At 40.5% G+C, this 19,761-nt stretch overlaps 1 protein-coding gene across 1 annotated transcript in view; it reads left to right on the top strand.

Moving 5' to 3' along the window:
• The first annotated feature begins 5,144 nt into the window (after positions 1-5,144).
• The window catches only part of LOC123790590 (zinc finger protein 474-like), a 62,385-nt gene continuing 47,768 nt past the window's right edge, over positions 5,145-19,761 (top strand). Inside the window, exons 1-2 of the mRNA XM_045795084.2 lie at positions 5,145-5,215; positions 10,279-10,483. The gene's annotated coding sequence lies outside the window, so the exon portion shown is untranslated. The remainder of the gene's footprint in view (positions 5,216-10,278; positions 10,484-19,761) is intronic.

The raw sequence follows: 19,761 nt of genomic DNA, 5'->3' as shown, positions 1-19,761 counted from the left end.
CATACTCACATCCCTCTTCAGCCCCATTCAAAAGCCAGAAGCTGCTGGAAGTACAGGAAGCAGCTTTCTCCTTGCACCCTGCTGGCCAAATCAAGGAAGAAAATCCTTGCTGCTCAAATTGTGGTCCGCAGGTCACAGCGTCATCACTCCCCTGGGAACTAATTAAAATGCAATGTCCCAAGCCCCATCCTGATGACCGATTCAGATTCTGCATATTAACAAGATCCTCAGGTGATTCATATATCCAGTAAAATTGGAGATTCACTGCTCTAATGACCTTGTTCTTATGTCTTTTCAGCCAGAGCTTAATGATATGGCTGTCTCCAGGTGGAAAGGAGGAAGGGAAAGTAATTTTTTTTTTTTTTAAAGAAATAAGAAAGAGCTGGGACTCCTAGGTGGCTCAGTTGGTTGAGCATCTGCTTTCGGCTCAGGTCATGATCCCAGCATCCTGGGATCGCGCCCTGCATCGGGCTTTCTGCTCAGCGGGGAGCCTGCTTCTCCCTGTGCCTCTGCCACTCTGTCTTTCTCAGTCTTTCATGAATAAATAAATAAAATCTTTAAAAAGAAAGAAAGAAAGAAAGAAAGAAAGAAAGAAAGAAAGAAAGAAAGAAAGAAAGAAAGAAAGAAAGAAAGGAAGGAAGGAAGGAAGGAAGGAAGGAAGGAAGGAAGGAAGGAAGGAAGGAAAGAAAGAAAGAAAGAAAGAAAGAAAGAAAGAAAGAAAGAAAGAAAGAAAGAAAGAAAAAGAGGAAAGAGCAAACAAGCTAGGGCATGTCTGTTGATCAGACAACTCCCAGGATCTGCGGTAGTATTTCTCCAGGGGGCAGGGTGGTGCAGAATGCCATGTCCCTGTAGTTCACCACTACTCACTGTGGCTCTCTGCGTCTGTGTAGCCTCTGAAACCTGCCCACAGAATGAAGGCCTGGCCCATCCGCAGTATTTTTAACAGCAGGTTGAGACTTTACCCATGTGATTTTGGAAAGGTTTCTTGTTTTTACAATCTTGAAGTTTAAGAGTGCTGTGTAACCCAGGAGAATTCAAAGGAAAAATATTAAAGCCAGTATAATTGAAGGGAAGGTGAAAATTGTAAAAGAGCAGATTTCTTTTTTCAGCAGGTTTAAAATATGTTTTCACTAGAGCAGCTAACAAAATCTATTTTCACATACATCTTTTTCTCTGCTTTGCATTAGTTTTGTTTTGGTTTTTTGGGGGGGTTTTAGTGTTCAGTGTTTCATTATTAGCGTCTAGTAACCCACGGTGCTCATCACAGCATGGGCCCCTCCTTAATACCCATCACCAGCCTACCCCATACCCCCATCCCCTCCCCTCTGAAACCCTCAGTTTGTTTCCCAGAGTCCATAGTCTCTCATGGGTTGTCTCCCCCTCTGATTTCCACCCTCTTCAGTTTTCCCTTCCTTCTCCTAATGTCCTCCATGCTATTCCTTATGTTCCACAGATGAGTTCACTCATATGCATTGGTTTTCTGGCCTTACCGAAAATTTACTGAGAAGGTTATTTGTAAACAGGAAGAAATTGGCTTTGAGGATTTTGGTCTAATTTTAAAAATGAAAATTGTGCTGTTTTAAGGTTAAGCCGTTATATGCAAGTAATAAATCACGGAACTTTAAAAAAATAAATAAATAATTTTTTTAAAAATGAAAAAAAAAAGATTAAGCCGTTAATAAGCTAAGTCTTCTTAAGCATTTCGTAAAGTAAAATTCTAAAAAGTTTTTCAATGATACAAAGTAATATGACATAATGATAAAAATAGAATATAGAAAAAAATAAAGGAGCAATGTCAGGGGACTTCTCAATCTTGGGGCAAGGACCTTATAGATGCCGACCCAACCCAATTTTGGTTTGACCTCCTTGCAAACATGTGATGATTTACATACGGTAGCATAAAAATAACATGTCTTTTTTGGTCTCCACATATGTCTGTACATTTATTTGAAGTCTCCTAGATCATTGCTCTTTCCCACTGGTGACTTAAAAAGCACTTTGAGAATGGGTTTAGGCTACCTTCCCATCTCTTCCCAACTAAATCTTTACTTGTTTAATTCAACGGAAGAGGTATGCTCCCAATGAACTTACTTCTCTGTTGCCCTACCTTTTTGATATGATTGAATTCATTGAGGGAAACTCCAGAGAAAAAGAAATCTCTGCAGGGAAAAACCAGAGTAAACTTCAATATAGAAATAGCTGTTTGACTTCAGAAATACTGCAGACACACTCAAGAGTGTGTCCTTAAAACGAAAGTGCAAACGAATCAGTGGTCATATGCAGGCAAGCAAAGAGTTGGAGGACGTGTCACTTCTTACAACATTTGGCATGTTTTAAGTGCACATAGTTCTCATCGAATTGGCTGGGAGGCCCCTACAGAGATCTGCTGGCAGACTGTGGTGCCCACTAAAACAACTGTGACTTTCAATAAAAATTCATGCCATGGGTGCCAAAGCAAACTTGTGAAAATCGTCCACTTTCAGGCAACCCGGACAAAAACCTTAGGAGGGCTGAAGTCACTATTTAAAAGGGTCTCCATGAGAGCCAAGAGAAATGTATCCCTGATTTATGTGAATACAGATTCTTGTAAGAGGTAAAGCCACAGTGAGCCAAATATGCATTTTGTACCTGGAACCTGGTTTTGGCTCCCCCTGATCTGGCTAGTGAAAACAGTGAGGCTCCTCGGTCCTCATTCTCGAAGATGCTAAATGGAGATGTCAAGAAGATGTTGAAATTGGATTTTAAGTTTAGCAATTTGGTGATGAATTGGGGATTTGGGGGTGTCCTGTTTTTTTTCTTTCAGATTGACTATAGTCACTGAACTGAAAGGAAAATAATATTTTCAACAAAGCAAGAAAGCAAGTTCAATTACGAAACTGGAAGCCTTAAGAAAATATTGTTTTTTCCTTTTTTGGTATTTGAGTTCCAGATTCTCGTCAAATGGGAGTTGTGTCCAGTCTGCTTCGTGGTAAATCAGAATGTCACCACTTGACCTTGGCAAAGTTACCTGGTAATGAGGATGAAAGGTGTATGGAACAATTTGTGTCTATCTGAGTCACTGACTTTTCCTTCAACAGCACAAATGTGTCATCTGTTTTGTCATGGCTCATCTTGAGCAATAGAAGCTGCAGTGGCCATCGAGAGGAATGGGAACGGCACCCGCCCTTGGGTCATGAGGCAGGATTCACACATAGCTATGTGACTGTCGACTGTCAATGCATAGGCTTTCTGGAAGGATGCACAAGAAACTGGTAACACAGGGTGCTGCTGGGGTAGGTCCTGGAGTGGGAACCTGGGGAGTCAGAGGTGGGAAAATAATTTATTTTTTCACGTATGCTCTTTTTTCATTTTTCAGTCTTGTACTTTGTGTGTATATATATTATAATACATGTATTATATACACATATATATACATATATATTTCCCATTCAAGAAAGCATATGCATATTGCATACGTTTGTGTGCATATGTATCCACACACACACATATATATGTATTGCTTATTGAAAAAAATCAATGTAGTATCAAAAAACAGAGTGAGCAAACAAAGGCCATATTCTTCTTGGTTCTCCATTGCACTGGATGGGTAATTTTCTCCCTCTGAACCTTAAATGACTCTTCTTAAAATGAAGTGGGATAAATTTAGACTACAGAAAAGGCTAATGTTTGTTAAAGCAGGGATTCCCCAACCGTAGAAAATAAACATACTCATTTTGAGTCTGATATTGGAGAGATCGTGTCTTGTTAACAATATGAACCGCAAGCAGTATCTTACTAGCCGAAAAGTTCAAAATTCAGTAGTTTTGTTAGAGCAGCTGCTCTGAGAAGGAGCATTCGGGAAGAGGGGGAGAAGTTGCTAGGAGCGGAAGCTGTGGGGGCAGGATAGCAGAGTGGCTGAAGGCTCATGGGGGATAACAGACAACTTGGTCACGACCAAGTTCACCTGACTGGGATCATCACCTCTCAAGAGCCTCTGCCAGTCTGTGCTTTATCTAGGAGTGAATTTTGGTATGGTTGCCCTTGACCAGCCCAGTTGAACTTGACTTAAAATTTTCCTGTAACTGGGCTCTGGCCTCATTCCTCAGCGTATGCACTTGCCCACACTTTACGGCTCCTAGCTGTATTCCTGCCCACTCTCATTCCATTACAGCTTTCATGGGAGAAGACTCCTCTCACTTCTCTGTCCTTGCACTTTCTCTAACTGGCTTTGACATTGCAGAAGTGATTTTACACTTAGTCACATACGACTGAATGTCTGCCGCCTAGCTACTTGGGGTAGGTGACGTGGAAAAGAGTATAGGCTTTGAAGTCAGGCAGGCAGGGCCTGTGTTCACATTTCCAAGGTGTCCTCACTTGTTGGCTGCAGAAATATGACTAAGCTATTTAGACTTTCCGTGCCTGCTGCTTCATTTGTAATGTAATCCCTTAGTTATGCACCATGAGTCTGAAAAGAGCCTGTTGACACGGCCTATTCTGGAAAGAAAGCATTCTCATTTGAACACCCAGAGAGTCTAGAGCATGAGGCTCAACCTTGGCACTATTGACATTTCGAACCAGGTAATTCCTTGCTGTGGAGGGCTGTGTTGTGCACTGTAGAAGTTTAGCTGCCGGTGGCACTCCCACAACCCCGTATGGGACCACCCGGAATAACTCTAGACATTGCCAAATGTCCTTGGGGTGGAGGGAGGAATCATCACCAGTTCAGAAGCACTGATTCACAGGATGAGTTTCCTATCAACTTTTATTTTGGTTTATATAGTCAAACTAGGATTGGTATCTGGACCAAACAACCTTAGTTGTCTTTTCCTGGTGTCCTTACCATGTACCCTCAATCTAGCTTCATCAGATACCTTGCTAGGGCAATGGGGACGTGGTCTGCTATACTCTGAAAGCTTATGGCTTCATCTTAAGACATGGTCTGCCTCTACCAGGAGCCTCTACAAGGCAAACTTGGTCTTGCTGATATGGGTTGATACTTTGGTAAAGCTCTCATGAGTTAGCACTCTAACCAAGTTTCTGTCTTAGCAAAGATTTGTGGGAAATCAGGGAGTGAAGACAGACAGAAAACTCCAACCTATCCTAGCAAAGGGACAATTCAATAACATGTGCCTGGCATAAGATACGGTGCATAACAAGAGTGATCTCTCTTCTTTCTTTCTAGGTCTCAGAATACATGTCTCTCCTGACTCATCCAGGAATTGTGGGCTGTGAATGTGTACGTTTTTGTTTTCTTTTGTTTTTTGGGTTTTTTTTAATCAACGGGGTGGTTAAGAGGAGGGAATTTCTAATGGATGGGAGGGAGGGTGACCATGTTAAATACATCAAAGTCACCGAGGGTGATGGAGAGTGGAAAGACTCTCAGATGAGTTGATTGGGATGCCAGTGATGAGATTCTAAGAAGATGCTTCAGGGAGAAAAGAGGATAGGAAAGAGGTTAGAAACCAGATGATAGGCCAAGAGGAGATAAAAACTGAAAGAAGCCATAAGGAGGCAGTGACTTGGACCTCTTTTTATCAGGAAGATAGCAGGTGCACAGATTCTTGTCCTTTAAGACAGAGGACACATGAGACTGTCTGAAGTCTGAGAGGAAGAAGCCAGTAGAATAGAAGAAATTAAAGGTGCTAGAGAGAAGGGATTAACCAGGAAAGCCAACCACCAGAGAAGAAATCTCCTCCCTCTGAGACTTACGGAAAGAATGAGATTAATAAGAGGGGGCCTGGGCGGCTCAGTTGGTTGAGCGTCTGCCTTCGGCTCAGATCATAATCCCAGGGTCTTGGGATCGAGTCCCGCATCGGGCTCCCTGCTCAGTGGGGAGCCTGCATCTCCCTCTGCCTGCTGCTCCCCCTGCTTGTGCTCTCTCTCTCTGTCAAATAAATACATAAAATCTTAAAAAAAAAAAAAAAGAATGAGAGTAAGAGGGAATCCCCTTATAACTTACGGTTTTCAATTAAGAGTTTGAAATGCCCTTCATAAAATGCACATGGAAAGGTAAAATACGAGACCGTTATCAGCCATGAACACTCTAATTTAAACCAGCTTTGGAAATCTGTGGGCAATAAACTGGTGATTAAGTATTTATTAAATATTTATTGTTCACATGCCATAAGGCATTGGACTTCTGCCAGTTCTCTGAAAAGAGAAGCAAAATTATTTCAAAATGTTTATATTACATGAAGTAGAAAACTTTAAGGATTAATCTGGTCTTAACATCTTGTAACTTTTAATTACCTTCAACCAAGCGAGTCACATCATCTTCTTTTAACAAAGAAACGTGTGTGCCCAGCTTAGTGGGTAAATATCTGCGGGCACCTAGTATGTATAAGTTCTGTGTTTGGCTGGATGTGGTGGGTTTTGAAAAAGAGGAAGAGAAGCAAGATGGAGGGGTGTGTCAGGACATTCTGGAGAGAGCCAGAACTTGTGAAGAGTCGTCCAGATTCACATTAGATATTTAAAACCAAGAATCGCAGGCCTTCAAAAGAGGAGGATTTCCACACAGTATATTACAAAATATTTTATAATCACTGGAGTGCCTAGATATAATAGTGAAAAAAACATCCCCCATCCATAGGGAAGGAGATCAAAAGAAAGAAATCCTTCTCTCTGCCCTGGCAATGTTTTTCATTATGCCAAGGATAAAGCAAGAGAGTCTTTTGACAATTTTTTTTCATTGGAGTCTGAGTTTGAAATCCGTGGCACATAAACAAATAACTTAATGTCCTCTGCCTCATCAATTTAAAAAAGTCAGGCCAATTATGTACTTTTGCCTGAAGACAGTTGGCTGGACTAGAGGCTATTCTAAAGCCCACATCAGCTCCGAGAGTTCTGGTCCTATGGTAAACCACTCAAATGCATAGGAAATATCGTACCCTGATTGGCTTCCACAAACAAATCCATTTTTCTCTTGAACACAGCTGAAGGGCAATTTGCTGTGTTTTTTTGTTTTGGCAGTTTAGGAAGGTTTCCATGGTTTCTGTGTCTTCTTGGTTGCTTTTTCTGTGTATCAGCTTGACCATTGATTATCGGAGTCCAACCTTGTCAGCTCTTTGGATGTATGTCCCTCAGGCATGCAGTCCATGGAGGCAGTATAAATTGGCTTCGGGGATGACATAATTGTAGATAATACATTGGTTTATGGCCCACCATGGGGCCATAATGTATAAACGGATATCAAGTTTATCTGTGGTATTAAAATTTCCTGGTTGGGGGCGATTAGAAAAAAATTTGGAGAGAGAGCAATGATGAAAAAAAAAAAAAAAAGGTTGAGGAACACTGTCCTGGGGCAAGGAGTCCTCAGGGCTTTAAGATGTGTTGGGCAAGATTCTGGTGCATCAAATATACATTATGTTTTAGCTTAAAAAGTCTGTATTTAACTCATTTCCTCTGCCCTTCCTAATCTACCACAGGACACTTTCTATACAAATGTTTAAATTTAGAGGTCTTCAAATTCGATGCAGCATATAAAGCTCTTTCTTTGTCACAAGAGGTGTAGCTTGGAAAACAGCTCTCTCTCTTGAGGTCAGACTGTCCTTTGTGGCAATCCGGCAGCGAGGTCTTGCAGGAGTTAGTGAAAGGGGAGTCCTCGGGCACCAGAAAGACACACATTTCAGTCCCAGACTTGCTTTTGGTTTAGCCTTGCAACTAGGGACAAGTCGCTTAAAGCCTCTAAACGCATTTCCTCATCTGTAGAACAAGGATACACAGGCTTCACCTGGTAGGGTTGTTGAATGGTTTGAGATAACGGACACTTGCTGTTTCTGAGTCAGGCAGAAAGGCGAAGTAAACCGTAACTGGGTAGAAGAGAACAGGGCGCCCAGTGGACCTATTTTGCCGAACTTCACAAACATCCTGTTTGAGTTCCTGCTGCTGCCATTAAAAAAAAAAAAAATCTAGCATGCAGAATGTAGCCCCTGTCTAGTGTAAAGAATGAAGTATTCAAAAGTATCCTAAGTCACTTTCAGAGGGGGACTTGAGCTTTGCATCTATGAAGGGACATCAGGACCATCAGAGAAACCGGCAAAGAGCCGTATTTCTCCTGCTCCATAAAAATCACCATGATTTACTCCTTTAATGAAAAAGTCAGGGGCTCGTGCAGGCACAACAGCTGTGATTTAATGAAGGGAACATAAACCAGAATTCCTTGTGGCGGGGCTGTCGCCACAAGGGGTCAGATCTCGATTATTGGTGGAGCCTGGCATCATCCCTCAGAGATGTGAACATGATTGGACAGCCAAGAGCTTGAAGTAACTCTCAGTTGTTGTAGGTGAGAAAAGCTCATGCAGCCCCAAACTGGACAAAGTCTGGGTAAGGAAGGGCTTCGGTGTCTTTGATCTGAGGCTGAGCTGAGTATCTGGCGAGGGAAAAGAACATGGAACACAGTTAGCTTGCATCTTAAACTGGTTGCTGGTTGTCCACTCAGCGCATGTGAGCACTTTAGCTGTTGCCCTGAATCAAGGGCTTTTCTCCTCAATGTTAAATATAGGGATGGGTAAATATTTTGGATTCATCAGCCTCCAAGTATTCTTCAGATGTTTTAGGTTCGAGCAAACAGAATACATCGTGCTGAGCACATTCTCCCTTGATTTTTTTTAAGGACCATGTGTGATTTATGGGAAATGGAATCCATATGTTTCTGCTTCGTTTACACTTAAGTCATCAAAAGGTTGTGTTGTAAGAACGATTCGATGTCCAAGATGCCTTCTGAGCTTGATCTTTCTGTCATTTAAAAACAAGCTGCTCAAAGGCACTGGTCTCTTTAAAAGGCCGAGAAAGAGAGAGACAGGGAGAGACAGAGAGACCTAGGAAGGCCTGTTGGGCCAAGATGAAATAGATTTGAACACCAGCGAGTTCACGTCAAGCTGAAACTACAATGCCATGAATTTCACATGGGTCCTGAATTTGCAAGAAAACAAAGGCTCCTCTGCAGCCAGTTTCAGAGGCAGCTCTGATAAATGCAGAAAAGCTACTGGCAAGTCAGCCCCCCCTGCCCCCCACCGGGTGGAGAGGGCTCTGAATGTGCTCTTCGCTGCCCAGCGGATGCATATGCCCACTCCTGGAGGACCTGTCATTTTCCGGCTTCCCCAGAGCAGTCTCTCCAGCCCGGATAAAGAACCTTTCGCCCTAAGCGCAGCAGTATCTGCTGTCCGTGTTTTCCCGGGCTGTCCTGCCCTAGGCCAGACTTTCCTATCTGTTCTTCTGCCATCTGGCCCAAGTGGCTGGCCACTGAACGGAATACTGTGGGTGCATGTGGGAAGGTGTTTATTTACTGGGCAATGTCTTTAGAGAAATATCTCACTGAGCTCACAATAGGGTCGAGAAAACATGGAGTTTGGGTCAAGTACAAAATAGGTTAACCAGGGACCCACAAATTAGGAAAAAGCCCACTGTGAAACAAAGTTTTCTCACTCCCACGCTTAGAAAAACATCCAAGTTGGAACTACGTTAGGTGACAGTATCATTGAAACATCATTAAATCTCTCTAGATAAATAGTAATCGATGGAGCATTACAGATTGTTTTTCCCCCCAACTCCTCATCTTAAGGAACATTTAGTAAAATCTTTTCAACATTTTCCACCAGCTACTACTGTAAACATCTCGGTGTACGTTCTCTGAGTTAAGCACGTGCACACACGCGGAGTTTGATGAGATCAGAGCTTCTCTTCCCACAAATAGACCGTGGAACTTTCCCCATGTTTGTAAACTGTTTTACCTCAGGAGATTTAGTGTCTGCAGAGTATTTCATCGCAAAAATGTACCACACTTAGCTTAACGTCTCAGTATTTTTAAATATGGGGCTTAAAAAAATAATTCAGATCCATTTTAAAATGTTGACCTGAGTTCTTAAAAGTCGTTTGCTGTAACTTAGGACACATTAGAAAATAAACTCCCCGGAACGTCCACATCTGGTATTTGCTTCTACAGCTACCCTTTGAGAACCATGGAAAATCTCCATCGGTCTCCCTAGGAGGCCAAGGTTCCTCACTATAGATGATGCTTTCTAAAGACCTTAGACAAGATCAACAAGACAGTCAGTAAATTGTTTCTTTTTCTTCCTTAGAAAAAGAAAAAGACAGTTCCACTCCATTTCCTCCCTGAGAAGAGCCTTGTGGCTTAAATTCATGTGCCTCTCCTCCTTTGGGGCTCAGTCCATTGGATTCAACTTCCAAGAAAGCTGAGATCCATTACCTATTGTCCTGTTGGTTTCAGAGTCCCTCCACCCCTTGTTTTGGATTTTTCCAATCCGTTACCAGAGAACTCAATACTGTCCCTTTTGTTGACAGGTTGCCAGGATACCTCTAGGCTACAAAGGCTGGGGTTCCTCTTCCCGGCAGCCCAGCCGCACATACTCTAAGAACTCCTGCAAGAGGGCATGTGAATCTTGGAGCTCCCAGCTCTTCTCTTCCTGTTTCCACCAGCCCCCGCCCTGAGGGGCTCAGCAGAGCATGATACAAGCTGAAGCAGAAAGGTGACAACAAATATTACCAGGTGAGGCTCTCTCAGAAGGCGTGCTTCTCCTCTGCTGTCTAACTAATCAGTCTCCAACCTTACCTTTCCACTAATAATAGATTCTTATGTTAGGTCATCCTGATCTCCTCCACTTCCGTCTCACTAGTATATTGTGAATACTTTTCACTATAGAAAAGGAACCCTGAATAAAATAATGAATCATGAAGTAAAAACCCTCAAGTACTACTAAAACAAAGTAACGAGTATCATTTTACTTCATTGGATGATGCTGGCAGTAATGTGAACTATGGAGTCAATGTTTTAGGGGTTAAAAGAGAACGAAAAAATTCTATCTGAAGGGATAATACTATTTAAAGGTTTTATTTATTTATTTTATTTCAGAGAAAGAGAGAGAGAGCAGGGCAGAGGGGCAGAGGGAGAGGGAGAATCCCAAGCAGACTCTGCACTGAGTATGGAGCCTGATGCAGGGCTCGATCTCACGACCCTGAGATCATGACCTGAGCCAAAACCAAGAGTCCGATGCTCAACTGACTGAGCCACCCAGGTGCCCCAGGAATAATATTATTTACCTACTGAGCCACCCAGGGAGCCCCAGGAATAATATTATTTAAATGTATAATTATTTAAAAATAATTGTCTTCAAAGAAAGGTAGATAAAATGTGTTTTACATTAATCCAGGATTATATGTTTATTAATCAAATTATCCCTGAAAGAGAAAGGGTTGAAAAAGGCTATAGTTACTCACTTGAGTTGGCAGATTTTTTATTAATTGAGATAAAGTGTACATAGGGAAATGTAACTGGTCTTAAGTTCTTAAATTCAAGTGCCTAAAATCAGTGAGTTTGACAACTATGTACAACCATGTAAACCATCACCTTAGCCAAGACGTAGGACATTTCTCTCATCCAGAAAGTTTCCTCATATCCTTTCCAGTCCGTTGTCTATGAGCAACCACTGTTCTGATTTCTATCACTAGAGGGTAATTTGGCTGTCTGTGAACTTCATAGGAATAGACTCACACAGTATATATTCTTGTATCTGACTTCTTTGGCTCAGCAGAATGTTTTTGAGATTATTCCATGTTACTGTGTATGTTACTAGTTCAATTCTTTTTATAGGCGAGTATTATTGCATTATAAGATTATCCCACATTTGTTTATCTCTTCTCCTATTCATTGGTATTTGGCTTGTTTCCAATTTGGGTCTCCTATAACTACAGCTGCTGTAAGCACTCTTGTGCAAGTCTCTTGGTAAACATACGGTTTCGTGTATCTTAGGTTCAGAACCCAGCATTGAAATTGATGGTAGATGTATCCTTAACTTTATAATGGGTATGAAATGATACGTCGCTGTGGTTATAATTTGCATTTCCCTGACTAACGAAATTGAGCATTTTTACATGAGCTTGTTGGAGATTGCTAGCTCACTTTTGTTAGCTATCTGGTTACATTTCTTGTTCATTTTAGATGTTTCTTTTCTTGTTTATATCATCTTCAGTGATGTATAATTCACATCCAACGCACACATTTTAAGTACACGGTTTAGTGAGTTTTGACGAATGATTATATCCATCTACCCACTGATGTTATCAATATAAGAACATGTCAATTAGCCTTTGCAGTGCATTCTCCACCCACCCAGCCACCCACAAGCAATCACCGATCTACTTTCTGTCCCTTGCAGATTAGCTTTGCCTGTTCATAGATGGAATAATTCAGCATATTCTTTGTACCTGATTTTTTTTATTCAACGGAATATTTTTGAGTGGGATTTATATCACTGTATCAGAAGTTTGTTCATTTTTTTGTTGTGAGGTATATTCTATTCCATGAATATGCCATAATTTGCTTACTCATTCACCTGTTGATGTACGCGTGGGTTGTTTCTTAAATTTTTCACTATTAAGAGTAAAAGCTGCTATAAACATTTGTATACGTCTTTTGCGGACATATGTTTTCACTTCTCTTGTGATTATTTAGGGATAGAATGCCCATGTCAGTAGGTGGGGGCAGGTTTAACTTTGTGAGATCCTGCCAAACTGTTCTCCAAAGTGTTTATATATTTCACACTCTCGCCAGGCATGTGTGGGAGTTCCAGTTTTTTCCACATCTTCACTAATACTTGGTATTAGAAACCTTTATAATTTTAGCCATCCTAGTGTGTGGTATCTCTGGTTCTAGTTTGCATTTTGCTAATCACTAACAGCTTATGATGTTGAATTGTATTTCGTGAACTTATTGACTATAGTTTTTCTGTTGTGCATAATCTATTCAAAACTTTTGCCCATTTTTTAAAATTGGGTTGTTTGAATTAGGACTAAATATATATATGAAATAAATCCTTTTCAAATATAAGTATTATAAACATTTCTTTCCAATGTATGGCTTTGGCTTTTAATTTTCTTGATGGTGGTTTTTATTTTTATTTTTTTAAGATTGTATTTGTTTATTTGAGATAGAGTGAGAGGAGGAGCAGCGGAGAAGGACAAGCGGACTCTGAGCTGAGTGTGGAGCCCAACTTGGGGCTTGATCTCACGATCCTGAGATCATGACCTGAGCCAAAATCAAGAGTCAGATGCTTTAACTGATTGAGCTACCCAGGTGCTCCTTGATGGTGTTGTTTTTTTTTTTTTTTTTAAGATTTTATTCATTTATTTAAGAGAGAAAGATAGCAAGAGAGAGTGTGAGTAGGGGAAAGAGGGGCAGAGGCAGAGGGAGAAGCAGGCTCTCCACTGAGCAGGGAGCCCGACGTGGGGCCCAGGATCCTTGGATCATGACCCAAGCTTAAGTTGCTTAACCAACTGAGTCACCCAAGTGCCCCTTGATGGTGGTTTTTAAAGATCAGAAGTTTCTAATTTATATGAAGGAAAATTTTTAAATTATTTTTCTTGTAAGTTTAGTGCTTTTTTGTGTTTTGTCTGAGAAGTCTTTGTCATAAAGTCATAAAGACATAAAGACAGTCTCCTTTGCTTTCTTCCTGAAGCTTTAAGTTTTTATACTTGTACATTTTATATATTATAGTTTTTATATTTAGTTCTATGACCCACTTTGAATTAAGTTTCATGTGTGGTGAAAGAAGAGAGTTGGTATTAACTTTTTCCCTACGTATATCCAGTTGTTTCACCATCATTTGTTTAAAAAATTTTCTTCCCTCCATTAAATTGTCTTAGCATCTTGGTAAAAAATGAATTGACTGCATATGTGAACCAACCATGTACTTCTGGACTCTCATCTCTTACATGAACCTATTTATCTATTTTTACTGGCGTTGTTAATTTTTAATAAAGCGGCTCATCTTGGCTTAGAAGTAGTGCAGCAAGTATTAAAAACAAATATACAAGTGGAGTCCTTCCATGACTTCTTGCCAGTGGAGCTATGCACAAGCGTTTGAATTAGGTTGGGCATTTTTTCTTGCATGTTGTCCAAATTTTTCCTTAGGCAATAATCTGATTTTAAGTGATTCTATAACGAACAAAACCCAAAAATATACAGTCAGAAATGTATTCAAGAATGATAATCCCAGCAGAAGAGATGCATTTTTCAAATGCATGTATACAGAATGATAATGTGAACTTAATTTTCATTTTTTCATTCAGCAACTTATTGAGTGTCTACTATATTCCAGGCACGGTTTTAGACAAAGAAAGAGGGAAAGAGATTATTTCTTGGTTCATAATTTTTGCAAGGAAACATTATTTATAATCTCTACTGCCTATTTAACAATGTATTCCTCACAATTATAGAGAAAAAAATCTGTATCTGGTAAAATAAACATCAGATTAAATGTCTTCATACATTCCTGTGAATTGACAGAAAATTATCAACACTCAAGTGTTTACTAAGGAACATTTCCCCAAGCTTTCCAAGTTTGCTATCACTGTCAAAAGATATCCATTCCTTCTGAGCCTCAGAATGTAAACTATCATTTCTTTCCCTTGCATTTTTCAGCTTATTTTAGAATTTGAATTTCATGTATTATTTCAAAGAGAAATTTCTTCACAAACTTGGACCTTAATCTGGCTGTTTCTTCTCTGTGTCTAAATAATTTAAATGAATATGCAATATCATCTTAAATAATTTTCCCTTCCCTGGTGAATGAAACGTTTTCAAGAATACATGAAATTCTAAAACAAAACAAAACAAAAAACAAAAAATCCCCATGAGTGGTGAAGAATGTGAACTGTTGCAGAACACCCTTCCTGAGGAAGCAGGTGGTGATTCCTGTGCAGTCTTAAAAACACAGCAGCATTTTCTGAATACCACAGCATACAAGTATGGCACTGGGCATAGCATACACCATGTTGGGGCAGCGGGGAGGGCGAGTGTAGAGGACGCAAGCTGTTGAGAGACTCAAAGTGATGACAAGCTGCAAATAGAATGTCCAGAGTGCAACGCAGCAAGAGAGTTCTGTGGTGGTGGTGGTGTTTTTAGAGAGAAGACTCTATGAGGAGCCTGAAGGAGTCCTATGCAAGCAAAGCTTGGTAGAATTCTGGTTGCGTTGAGTGCTACTTTGTAAATTCATGTTGATTCATAATTGGATGTTTGCTGTTAAAATAAAATGGAGTCTCATCTGTAGGCTCTAATTCAGGAGTCACCAAACTTTTCCTGTTAAATGCCCAGACAGTAAATAATTTAGGCCTTGTGGGCCATATGCTCTGCAGTTGTGGGGCAAAAGCAGCCAAAGCTAAACACAGAAATGAATAAGCGTGACTTGGTCCAGTAAACCCTTATTTACAGAAAGAAGCAGACAGCTGGCCAGATTTGGCTCGTGAGCCATAGTTTGCTGACACTTGTCTAATCTTCAGTTCTGATGAAATACCTTCCCGTCTCATACATTGACATTTAAAGGCCTGTGGCTATGGAACTCTTCTTCTTCTGAGCACCCAGTCCTTTGGGGTTCTCTTCAAAAGAGATATGAGTTCCAAGGGGAATTAAACTTTGAAAAGAATCGCATTCAGAATGTGTGTGATCAAGAGAGACAATGTATGAATAAGTTCAGCTCAGGAAAGCCAACTTTTCGGATCCTTCTTCAGCTTTCTGCCTAGTCACACAGCACGCACTGCCTAATCTAGCTAGTCCTATGTCACCTCTGGTGTGCATGCCAATTATCCCATTCTTGGGCGAAGTTCTAGGCCATCGATGGTTGTTGCTCATCTCTTGATAAACTGTCTTTGCCATGAGGGCTTGGTCCAGTACACAGTCCTTGGATGGATTCTCATTTCTCTTCAATTTGATAGAGTTACACTTCTAAAGCTAGAATACTAATTCCGAGTTTCTCGAGGATTGCAAGGAACAAGGGTTAGATGCTCAGGTATCCCCAAGACTTGAGAAAATACTACAAAGCTGGCCGTTAACCCTTCCTCTCTAGAAGTCCTGTTGTGTTTTCACTCCTCCATTTTAATAAAAGGGTTGAGGGACGCCTGGGTGGCTCAATCAGTTAAGCATCTATCTTCGGCTCAGGTCATGATCCCCGAGTCCTGAGATCGAGTCCCACATCGGGCTCCTTGCTCAGCGGGGAGCCTGCTTCTCCCTGTGCTCCTCCCCCTGCTCGCTCAGTCTCTCTCTCTCTGACAAATAAATAAATAAAATCTTAAAAAAAAAAGGGGGGGTTGATTTCTGTTTAAAATTTGAATATAAAATCAAGCCAAACTCAGTCAGTTCATTCAGCGTTCAGTTTATTTTGTTGGTACCTACTATGTGCCCAGCACTAGGGATAGAGCTATGTGGAGAGAAAACAAGTCCCTAATGTCTTGGAGTTTATGTCCAAGTGGAGGAGACAAATACTATACATAAATAAATAAACAAGGCAAAAATATAATCAGTGCTGTGAAGAAAATAAAGAGCGGTGTCACTGTGGTGGTGACTGTGTCAATGGTGGTGGCATTGGTCACATGTGCATGCATGTGTGTGTGCATGTTGTCTGCGTGTGCATGTGTACTTCTGTGTTCATGTATATGCATGTGTGTGCACATATGTATCTCTACACGTAGGTGTGCGTGTGCATATGTGTGTCAGTCTGTGTGTTTAAAAGAGAGAGAAAATCCTGGGGGAAGCGTAGTCAGGACAGCTTTCTTTGAATTGATGATATTTAAACAGAGAAAATATGAGACAGCTTGGCAAAGAACTGGGGGAAGATTCTAGACAATGGCAAGAGCCTGTGCAAAACCCCTTTCCAGTCCCTCCCCTCACCTACCCTGGAGTGAGAAGGACTTTGGGTTCTTTGAGGACCTGAAAAGTGAGCAGGGATAAAGCTCAGTGCTGGCAGGGAAGAGTAAAGAGGGACCAAGGAAGAGACTTAAAGAAGAGCCAGGGTACAGAGGATCTTCGCAGCCAAAAGTTTGGATATTATTTGAGAGTGGTGGGACAACCATGGAACATTTAATCCAGGGAGGTTTAGAACCCGTTTTGTGATTTAAAGGGTTGAATATGACTTCTCTGAAAAAGATGGGAGCACGGGAGGGGTTATTCCCCTGCAGAACTGAGACAGGCGTGAAAGAACAGAGGAAAGAAGATGCCTGAAGATGCAAAGAGCAGAGACAAGGGAAGATGTGAAGGTGAAAAGAGAAAGGAGAAGATGAGCAGAGTGGAATATGATGTTTATTTCTCTGCCAAATCATGAATAGGCCATCATATGGAGAATGAAGGGACGCTAAATGTTCTAGTGTCTACGGAAGGAAAGCAGTGCCTTCTACCTTTCCTCTTGCTCTCTTCTCCCCAACCCCTTCTGTCCCATGCAAGCCACACTAAGATCAAGAACCTCGTTGGAGAGCTGGGGTGAAGGAAAACACCCTCATGATCATTTCAGCCTGAACTCACCACTGCTGGACTTCTTCCCAGTCCAGAGATATGGTCAAGGGTTATTTTAGTAAAATTACTGTGAAATGAACAAAAAGCAAAATGAGAAGTAATGAGGATGGGAGAAGAAATAAACAATTGCAGATAGAGTCAGAATTCAATTCTCAGCCAATAATTGTCCTTATTAGTACCATCTGACCTGATTACAATCCAACATACTGTTACCAAATAAGTGTTAGATGGATCCTGGCATCAGTTCATTGCTAAGTGATGATTATGACAATGATTTTCAATATATTGTCTGACCCAGAAGGAATATGTGTAGAGGTGTGTGTGTGTGTCTGTGTGTCTGTGTGTTCTTGTGTGTCATGATAACAAATATAGCTAATAAAATTCCAGCCTCTTCCTAAGCGACTATATATATATATTCATTGGAAGGATATAAGTACATATATTCAATTTGTGAAAAACTATTTACATTATGGATCATTTTAAAGTAATAAATGTGTAAAAAGAAATTAGGGTTTACATTATTTGAATCAGTTCATGGTATTTCCCCTCAAAAATACCAAATGATTGTGCAACATAAGAATAAGATAAATCTTGGATTATTTTATCTATTTAGTTCCAAGTGAACCATCTTATATATGAAACACATGACATTTTGATCAACAAAAATTAAAACCTCATTTTCCTCTTCAGTTAGACTATTTCCTATGTCAAATACGGTGTCAAGTAGAGTTTAATTATTTTAGCTATTAGCATATTTATGGGTGATAAGAAACTTGCAAATAAATTTTCAACAGAGACTCCCAGGACAAGCTTATTGATAAGTAGCCCTGAATTACTGTTGTAACTAAAATTACTTAATTGGACACTATCCATTGCTTTCCTAAATAAAATAGGCTCTGTTGTGCTTCACCAACAATTTAATTATCTTTAATGTGATGGCATCTCTTTCAATGTTAATTTTGTAACTAGAATTTTACAATTAACCAAAAAGAACTGAGTTTTGTAGCCTAAAATCATCATTCCTCCACACAGTATTTGCAGGATAGATTCTAAATCTATGCCTCTTCAAATATTGATTCCATAGCATCTTGAGATATGTCAGACTGTTATTTTATTTTATTTTATTTTATTTTATTTTATTTTAGATGTAAATGTGGTATATAAGGTCTTGGTGTTTGAAAACTAGGAACACGATGGTATGAACAAATAAATGAAAACCAGCTTAAAACATGTAAATTAAAGCTTCTGGGAAGAAAGAACAGTGGCAGGTAGGAGGCAGGGAAAGTAAAGCACTGAGAAATTGCCAAAGCTCACTGAAAGCAAATGGAGATTTCACTAAGGACATCTCAGCTGTAGTTGCCCACCCTGGAAACCAGGGTAACAAAATAGTTCTCAAGACAGAGAAGAAGGGAAACCTTTTTAGGCAGCTTAGGAGGCACATGAGAAATTTGTCACATTTGTCTCTCAGTTGGAATAGCCTTTTGTAGACAGGACTTCTGGGCATGAAAACTCAGGAAAGGGAAAGGAGGAGAGAGGAAGTAAGAGGATGTTTGTGATGCCTAGTGTTGGTGTCCCATGGACGTAGGCTGATGGAATTCTCCGAAATGTTTACCTGGGAGCTGGGCCAACCACAAACCATCCCAGAAAACCCATACAGAAGAGCTCAACTAGACCCTGGGACTGGGGACCCTCGGATTGGCTTATCTGTTCTGTGGGAAGACAAGAAATTGACATGATTTAAATAATATTGTAGCACTAGTGCAGTAGTTACATCCGTGAGGGAAAAGCCGAGATCATCACTGAAGCACTGGTATTGTTGAGCCTCTGACGACCTCCAGACTTCTTACTTTGATAAAAAGATATGCCTCTATTTCGTGAAGTGACTGGAGTAGGATTTTCTTTATTTGTAGTGATGCAAAATTTAACAATACATAATCAAAGTAAACATGTTGTAAAAACTAACCTGTTAACTCATGGTTGGAAGGGTTGGGCTCTTTGGAAATATCTCTAATGAATAATGTGGTGTTGGTGGTGGTAGTGATGGGAGCTCAAAAATTACGACACAAAATATCTGTTCTTGACTTTACTGCCAGAGGCAGCATTCTGGGCTGAATGAATTATTAAATAAACTCAGGCAGGCCTTCTTACCATATTCAAGTCCCTCAGACAGTGGGGCATTTATGAGAAGGATACATGTGCATGGAAATACAGGGAAATCTAAAAACTAGGCCTCCGGAAGCACAAGACCTACCTGTTCCAGGGGACTTCCAAGCCAGAGAGTTGAGTAGACTCTGTTCTCTGGCCCAGACACCAAAATAATCAGTAGGCAATTTTCATAAATTGTCAGAATTCTAGAAGAAAATCAGAGGAACTTCTCAACCAAGATCTTCCTATTTCTGCTGAGTAGAGCATTAATAACCGGATATTACCCCCATTGATTTACAGACCTAAGTTCATCAGGTCTCTTTCTTGAATTCTTGAAAAATCTG

Source organism: Ursus americanus, chromosome 5 (assembly GCF_024610735.1).
Source record: "Ursus americanus isolate L20-20 chromosome 5, mUrsAme1.1.p, whole genome shotgun sequence".
NCBI lineage: Eukaryota > Metazoa > Chordata > Mammalia > Carnivora > Ursidae > Ursus > Ursus americanus.
Note: the sequence above shows the minus strand (reverse complement) of the source record. Positions and strands in the feature narration are given on the sequence as shown.